This window comes from Gavialis gangeticus, unplaced genomic scaffold (genome assembly GCF_001723915.1).
Source record: "Gavialis gangeticus isolate Ggan-Ray unplaced genomic scaffold, GavGan_comp1, whole genome shotgun sequence".
Lineage (NCBI taxonomy): Eukaryota > Metazoa > Chordata > Crocodylia > Gavialidae > Gavialis > Gavialis gangeticus.
The window spans coordinates 56,942,235-56,951,192 of record NW_017729022.1 but is presented as its reverse complement, the minus strand read 5'-3'; the positions used below and the strand labels follow the sequence as shown (position 1 = coordinate 56,951,192).

Below are 8,958 nucleotides of genomic sequence, written 5' to 3'. Positions count from 1 at the left end.
ACCAAACCCTTGAAGACTTCTATGTGTTCTGGTGAGCTTCGGGGGCTGGGACCAACAAATACCTGTTTTGTCAGTCCCAGCCCTCCCACAGTAGCAAACTCCATTCAAGACTATGGTGTGGTCAGAAAGTTGGGGCTGTTTGTCAGTCCTGGCCTCAGCACTGCATGCAAGTCTGCTGATCATTTTACCTCTGTGGAGCAGTTGGATATTAGCTCAACCTGTATTAGGTAATATCCTCTGGAGATGCTCCTTGCCAGTGTGACAGGACCTCCATGTCTGGTGGTGCTGTGGCACCATTCTAGTAGAAGCATGACCCCTGCCTCCTCCGATCCCTTGGGGTGCCCTTCCCTACTGCTTGTCTGCCCCAACCTGATGTTGATCTAAACAAAGGTTGGGAGGTTGCCTTGAGACCCAGAGGGAGTACAGTCTACTTTCCATCTGCTTTTGTTCAATCTGTAGTGGCCTTTCTAGTCCTATTGGTACCCTGGAGTACTGGGGCCATAAGGGCTGTATTCATGGCCTCCATCTGCCCCTATAGTCATGCCCAGGCCTTACAGATGGTACACAGTACCTTGTCAGAGAGGTCATTTGTCTCCACTGCAACAGTTGCCTTTCTCAGGCTTCAAACCTTTGTAGGAACTTTGGCCTCCCCAGCTTTGGCCCCCTTTTTCTCTGGCTTGGCCCTCTTAGCCTAGGCCTGCTGTACTGGACCTTAGCTTCTGGGTTACAGCTTCACTTTTACCCCTTCTCAGGGTCTGGGCCCCAGGTCCTATTCCTGCCCCTCCCAGACTCTGGGTTCCCTCTGACCTTGGTTTCACCTTTCTCAGGCTCTGGGCCGCCTTTGCCCCCGTCTTCATCCCTCTTGGACTCCAATACAGGCCCTTCCAGATTCAGGCCACCTCTATCTCCTCGCTCAGGCTTTGGCTCTCTCAGCCTCAAGCTGCCTATGTCTTACTCTCTGGCCCTGGCAGGGTTCTAAATCTCGGTGTGCCCTTTTGCCTCTTCTTCACCACCTTATAGCCATTTCCAGTCTTCCAGTTTAAACAAAAAAATAAATAAAAATAAAGGCAAGTGAGCACTTCAATAAAAAACCTCTTCCATTCTGGTTATACAAACATTAGAATGGCCGTCATCCCCTGGGGCTCTTATCTATCTGAGTCAGTTGACTCACCAGCCTGCACAAATGTTCCTTTTTTACGTCTAATAGGCAGCTTCCCCATTGCAGCTTAGGTCTGCTGTGTGCCACCCTTGCCTCAGCTGCCTGTCAGCCTAACAGATTAACCCACTGTGTTTTTCCCCTCTTTAGTAACAGGAGTCTTTGGAAGTCCTAAATCACGGCACAGTAACAGCCCGTGCTGTGCTGTATGTGTGGTGTACGTTTATTTTTAGTAGCTAATTTTCTGTAGCAGTGTGCTATACTGGGGGACCACGTTGCTATGGTGATATAGATGCCTGTGGATGCTACATCACTGTAGCATGTTGCTACAATGATGTAGCGTCACATGTAGACATGCCTTGTAAATAGCACTTTACAAGTTGGAATCTTGTGTACCACCACCTTATCCTGCCACTGATGCACACCAACATCAGTGATTTCCATTTGTAGCGGCATACATTTTATGAACTATCAAGCGTGATGGTTTCTCTCAGGATGCAATTCCTCTCTCAATTTTTTTAATAAAAAAAAGGGGAAAAAATTATAGAAAGATGTGAGTGTATATTTCACATAAGTCAAAAGTTAGACATTGTCAGTCAAATTTGCAGCAAATGCTTGCCTACATTACAGAAAGCAAAATGAGAAATTTAAGTACTTCATAAGTTTTGCATGAGCTTTTTTTTTTTAATAGACCCCCATCTGACACTTGCTGGTCAGGAAATGAAAAAGTTAAGGTTCCTGTAGTAATATTAACTCAGTCACTTGCATGTGTGTTATTTTCTGTTTCTGTTATTTATTTTAATGCTTATTTATGTTATAATTTGTTTTGTTCTTCAGAGTGGGAACTTTATCGTTGTGTGCTTATAAAGTACTTATTACAAGTTGTGCACAATCATTAGATAAATAAGAGTAGTAATACTTAAAGAATTGGATGGGTAAGCTAAAATTTACTTAAGACCCATATTTTCATTTCTTCACTTTTGTATGTTAATCATACAGCAGTGACCTTTAAAGTTGAAATTGTGCAAATTTTGAAAGGTAAATGTACAGTTGTGCATGTGTGCGCGCACATTATCAACTTTGAAGGAGATGGCATATCCCTGGAACAAAAAGTATAAAAAGTGAGGAAATAAAAACTGAAGTCATTCAGTTACCCTAGCTATCCTCCACTCATCAATTCTATATCTTAGCTTTTACCACCTCTTTTCCACCATTCTTAGCCCACATACCTACAATCTCTTTAGCAACTTGCATACAGCCTTAATATGGAACATTATTATTATAAACCAAATGCCAGTTTGATACTTTTTATATTAAATTGTTCTTTCCGTATTCCTATGCATGGTTTGCACTGTTCATTGCAGATCAGATGGTGGAAACTTCTCACAGCAGGGTATTAGAGTATCGGACTGTATCTGAATCTAGGTGCGTACGAAATGGGCCGTATTTGATTCAGATTCAGATTCGGCCTGAATCCGGGACAGTGATTTGATGATTTGGATCACTGTCCCTGATTCAATCTGGCTGAATCTGAATCTGAAGATTCGATGCTGATTCAGAGAATCAGTAATTCAGCCATAGACACAACTTTAAAATGTTTTCTACATACCTTGAGGTACCAGGCACGGCTTGTGAATGCTGCAAAACTGGGGTGGTTGGAAGTACTTTCAGGTCCACCGTCAAGCATACTGGGGGGCCCCCTTGCCCCTTCTGGCTCAGCAATCAGCTGTGGGGGGACCCTGGGTGCCCCCCAGACTCAGAAGGCACCAGTGGCCAAGCTGGGAGGGTGCAGGAGGGGCCCCCCCACGTGCTGCTCAGCAGATCCGGAAGTGGACCAGAAGTGCTTCTGGTCCACTTCCAGGTCTGTGCTGAACGTGCTTGGGAGTCCCATGTGCTCCTTTGGGACACTCCATCCACCCCACCATCGCAGCATTCACAAGCTGCTTGGTACCCTGAGGTGCATAGAAAAAACATTTAAAGCTGTGTCTATATCCAAACCTTTCCAAATCTCTCCAAATTGATTCAGAAGGTTCCAATTCGATTCAGAGAGATTTAAAGGGTCTCCTGATTTGATTCAGATTTGGAGATTCAGCTGTTGAATCGGGCCGAATCTCCACCGAATCAAATCAGGGACCAAAGCTTCATACAGCCTTATCTGAATCTACAAAACAAATTCCCATCTGTATTTTACCTATGAGGTCCAATCCTTTAGGTTTTCTCAGAGCATGCCATCCAGATCCAATTCCATCCTAAACAGAAGCAGAGGAGGAGGGAGGTCCCCAATCCTTTGCTTAAATAGCTTAGTGTTTGAGCACTGTCCAGGTGGAGGGAGACTAAACTTACATTTTTCCTCTTTGGAGGTATTTTCAGACCAACTGCACTAGGTGAAAGAATGTTTAAGCCATAGGTCTATAGGGTGTTCTGGAGAGGAGTTTTTTTCAGTCTTGTTGAAGCTTTTCCAGTTGCTTGGAACACCCTTTAAGGAACACCTTGGTTTTGCTACAAGGATCAGAAGCTTCATATCAGTTTACAAAAATGTAGATAATCCCTTCTTTGGGAAAGGTCTTGCTTTGTCATTCACTAGAAGTTCATAATATACAACAAAATTGAGTTTTGAAAGTAATAGAAGATAGTTAAATAATTCAGTTTGAGATTATTTCTTCACCTGTTTCCCATGCCCCATATACTTCCTTTCCTCATGAGAACATATGAGTTCAAAGCTTTAGTCCATTACTGGTAAGTGCAATAAAGGTGGTTCTGAAAGAATTAATAGGCCAGGGTTCTTGCTTCTGATATTTCTTCATGCAAAGACAGACAGATGGTTTTGACCCATTCTAGATGTGAGGAAGCTCAGTGTCTTCATTGGGAAGTGTTGTTTTATTTAAATAACCTTTAGTTAAATGCCCCTCTTTTTCCCCCTGGTTTGGTTTTCTGCATTTTGTTTAAACATGCTTGTATCCACCTCTCTATCTACCTCCTGGTATCTCATTTTTACAGTGCATTAATGACACTTTCTATAAAAGTTTCTTCCATTTGATCTATGTTTCTTTTTCTTTGTCCGTTGACCTGAAGCAGTTTTTCCAATGTGGTGGCTCATTTGAAAAGACCAAGACATTTATTTCTTCCTCTACAGATAATTCACCACCCAAAATGATACTGTATGAAAGATATTCATTATATATGCACCCTCTTTGAAGACTTTTATAATACTCAAAGTTGTATAAAAGTCCCAGGTATGTTCTATACAAGAAATCTCTTTTACAGAGTCAGTTTGTGATGATCAAGAAAGCAGATCCTTACAGATGTGGTTGACATTCAATTACAGAGCAAGTACATAGATTAGGTGTGCATATTGCACACATGCGCACTCACACACAAATGCTAGCCATCCCAAAAGGTGCACTGTTTTCATTGACATGGTGAATTTCAAATGCAACTCTTCTCTAGGAGGAATATTGTTTAGTTCTCCAGCTAAATAGATAACAATCTCATCAGGTATTTCCACTGTCCATTAGAGCACATTTTTGGCCCTCTAAAGGTAAACTAAAACATGCCAGAGGTGTTTTAAAGTACCACAAAAAATGATCTAAAACAATAAAATCAGCTGATAACGTGGATACACAGATGCTATTTAGCTAGCTTAATGGTGATTTTTGTCATGTGGAGACAGGAAAAGTAACGTGGAAACGAGAGGTGTCACGTCTACATGCACCCTAATAGTTTCAGGGCTCTGGAACCTTTAGGAAAAGGGAGCTTGTATGCATATTTCAGAACTGAAAACCATAAATTCATCCGGCTCTCAATTCTTTTCTTCGGGGCAGGAGTAAATCAGGCTGGTGTAGACAACAACAATGGTATGCTGTTTCAAAAGACAAGGGCCTCTCATTCTTGAAATGTTCAATGAAGCAGTTGAGCTGTAGGATTGGTATATGCAGCACATCAGTTCTACTGAAACAGTAATTTAACTTACTGGTGCTCAAGGTCAGTCAATCCAACTAATGACAGATAATTTAATTGCATTGTTTTCTATGAACAAGCAAGGCAGGATGATCTTCACCAGTAAGCAAAGATGCAGTCCAGCTATAGACCTAGTGTATATGTGACGCAAGATCTCCCTCTCATCTCCTTTGGGCTAATGAGGTACATGCATGGCATAACAAGAATTCGTACATGGACAACTCATCTTAAATAGATATTCTTACTGTACAAGTAAGAAAATTTTTATCCCCCTGTGAATGTAACGCTTCCTCCCTCTTTCTTTTACATTTTTTGAGAAAAAATATTGGAATTTTTTACTATCTCAGTGTATAATTACTAATGTAATACCTCTGGTTAGCACTGTAATTCTACTTGGATTTACCATATGGAAAATGTATATCATAATAATTAATTTATTTTACTTTCTACTGCTCTATGTGAATGAGTCTGTGTGGCCAATCCCAGTGCTTGAGATCAATAGTAGACTCTTTTTAAGAAGGACACTAATTGAATCAGAACCATTCATCTGTTCCTCCTTTGACAGACCCTGACTCTAAAATATTTTTTGAGGTAGTATAGAAATGACTACCTTGGGACCATCCATTATGGATGCAACATCTATCTCATTTAACACATATCAATAAAAACAACCTGCAGAAGTATAGGAAATATGGTATAACTAATAATCTTGTTCAGAATTATGGGCTAATATTGTCTACTATAACAAATGCTGACGTGATTAATTACTTGTGGTATGTAGCTCAAAACAAAAAACATTGCTTTGGGTTACTTAAAACAATAAAAATTAAACATGTGAAAAGTGCTTGCTGGTTACAGAATGTATGTTTCCTGTTTTTAAAAAAAAAAAGATGCATGAGAGCCATGAGTAAAAGAAAGTTTCAAGATACCTTTCCCTGTCATTTTTAATGTACATATTTTTCTTCTAATTTTTCAGAGTTTTCCTTCATTGGTTGGATCCTTTATGCTTCCTTTTATTACCTTCACCCACTTGCCCTTTTAGCAGCAGTTAGTTGTCCAATATCCGTTTGCAAATCACTTATCATGCAAATTAAGGGCCAAGTAGTCACCTTCTTTATGAGAATATCCATTAGAATAATAGGGACCTTATACCTCCTGTTCCCGTGTGCGAGCCAACTACAGAATTGATTATCATGGAGCAGTGACAGTGGCATCTCTAGAGCAGTGCATGTGGACAGAACAAAGCAATGAAAGTTGTGGACACTTGATCCTTCCTGTAAAATTTGACTTGGAATAGAGTGGAGAGTAATCTGCTGCTGGTATGGATTATTGACATACAGGAGCAAGTGGGGAACAGAATTAAGTGCTGCCCATTGCTCAGGAAAATTGTTTCCGTCTAGCCCTAGATTTGGTGCGTTGAACAGTTTCCAGTTTAGATTTTACAACAAAAAAACAAGATGTAAATAGCACAAGGTTCATAAGTTGCTGCAGCAAGATGATACTTTGCATTCTGGGGACAGGAGAAACTTGTTTTCTTCTAGTCCCTCCATTGTTTGTCTTCCCAGAGTATTTTTTTTCTCCTTTTGTTCTTGAAGGTGGTGTGAAAAAGCCCAAGTCTGCTGGAATATGGCTTTGATTAGTCACTTTATTTCCAGCCGCATGCTAATCTGTATTTCTTTTTCTCATATGAGTGACATACCTCTATTAAGTGAGAAAGTTAAATACTGTAGAAGGATTTTTAAAAAGCAGAACATATTTGAATTGCTTTTACACTATTTATATTCAAATCACAACTGGCCACTTTAGGCAACTATTGAGATGTGCACTTGCATGTTAGTGGATGCCAAGCTTTGTTTTACGCATTTCAGTACATCCAAGTGATGTGAATATATCACAAAATGGGAGTTGCTATGTATTAGATTTTAATTATGTTATAAGTTTACCCTTTAACTGTTCTCCCTTAATCCTCTCATACCAACAGTTAGATCTTTACTCTTGTGATGTATTTTATTTTACCAGCAATTAATGTGTTGATGCCAAAGGAGGTAATAATTACAATTTAATGAAAGAGTACAAAAATAATGTGATAATTAAGTTATGTTATGGATATTGGCTATAAATTATGTTGTCTCATCTAAGCAGTTGGTTCTTTTGTTGTAGTCTTACTGCATCATTTTTTCACAATACTGGAAGCTTGGCCATGTGCAGAGATTTTCTTATCTAAGGATACCAGCTGTTTACTGGGGGCTGGAACTAGTTGTTCCTTTCTCAATCAATGTCTGTCATAAGGAGACAGAAATGTGTATATGACTTACATGATTTGTTTTCATAATGATGAATGTAGTTTAGTTAGGAAATTGATTATAAAAATAGAAACCAAGCTTTGAAAAGTAATTTAAAGATATGGTATCCGTCTGTTATGATCATTTTAAGGCTAATGAGTATATTTCGCTGGTGTAGTTAATCTTTTCAGTGTCTAACAACAGTGTTAATATGAGGGAGCCAATGTTTAGAACATGATAAACATTTTGCTGATTTACACCCAAGTTGTATGCTATTTCATATATTATTTAAATGGAATGAGTATTCAGAATGCAAAAGTTATATACAGCTAAGGTAATAATTTTGTTTAAAATACAAAAAAAAAAATAATATTAGTGATTCCATGTATTCATCTTTAACTAAAAGTAGTATTAATGCACAATTTAAAATAATTAACTGAGTTGGACCCTGGAAGGTGTGTTATATAGTAACTGCATAATAATTGCAGTTCTTAAGTTAGACGTGGTTATAGGTCATTCTTCAAAGTTCCAAACAGCCTCAGAGCCCAGTTCAAAATAAATATTCCTGTTACCCACTTGTTCTTTGTTGGGTGACAGAGCAAAATGTACTTGTACTCTCTTCCATGCCACTTTTTCCTCCCTGAAAGTTGAGAAATAGCAAATTAGTTTCCAAATCCTCTGTGCCAGCGATTCTCTCTATTGTTCTAAGCTGTCCGTGACAGAAATCTAAATGGCGAGAAGCATTCTTCTCTGTCTTAAGGTCCTTTCTCTCTGTAGCCATATTTGAACTCCCCAGCCACATACTGCAATGCCTTACTATTATGAATTTGTAGATTCCTGAATGATTGTGCTGTACTTCATACACTCCTAAGTAGGAAGACCAATTGCATGAGGTCCTCTCCTAAGGCTTTATTTACTTTTTCTGTACACAGAGTCATCTTCTTTGGGTGGCTTTACAGCATATAAGAAAATGATATGATACCAAAAAAAAAAAAAAAAAGAGGGAGAGGAAGAAATAAGGAGCTTCTTGCTTAGTAATTTTCATCTGTCTCCTGATAGGTGAGTGTGGAAAACTATTAAGCTCTCTTGACTTAATATGAGTTTTTAACCTGGAACAGGATCAATCCCTAGTTATCGCACTCTCTTGAGAAATGTAAGAGAGGTAAGAGAGAGAGTGGCAGGAAGTAGAAGTAGACAGCAAAACATTCTCTAAAAGCTCCTTACCTTGCTTCAGATGTGGCTGCTTGCTTTATCATCACAGATATCATCAACACTTGAACTTCTTGGCTGAAATCTTTTCTTTCATACATGGTGAAAAGTGGGCTCCCTATTTGAAGGCCCAGTTCACTTCTAACATGGATGGCAAAGGTAAGAAATTCAAAAATTATCTAGATACATTTTCATTTGAGCCAATTTGATCAATACACATATGCAATAGGGGTGTGTGAAGCAGGCCCTATTCAATTCAGATTTGGCCCTCCCCAGACCCAGGAGGCACTAGTTGCCAAGCCGGGAGGGTATGGTGGGGGCACCCAGCGTGCTCCCCAGCAGACCCGGAAGTGG

At 39.5% G+C, this 8,958-nt stretch overlaps 1 long non-coding RNA gene across 1 annotated transcript in view; it reads left to right on the top strand.

The window, feature by feature from the left end:
• The first annotated feature begins 3,953 nt into the window (after positions 1–3,953).
• The window catches only part of LOC109295902, a 21,296-nt gene continuing 16,291 nt past the window's right edge, over positions 3,954–8,958 (top strand). Inside the window, exons 1-2 of the long non-coding RNA XR_002096859.1 lie at positions 3,954–5,137; positions 5,792–5,793. This is a non-coding gene — a long non-coding RNA (uncharacterized LOC109295902). The remainder of the gene's footprint in view (positions 5,138–5,791; positions 5,794–8,958) is intronic.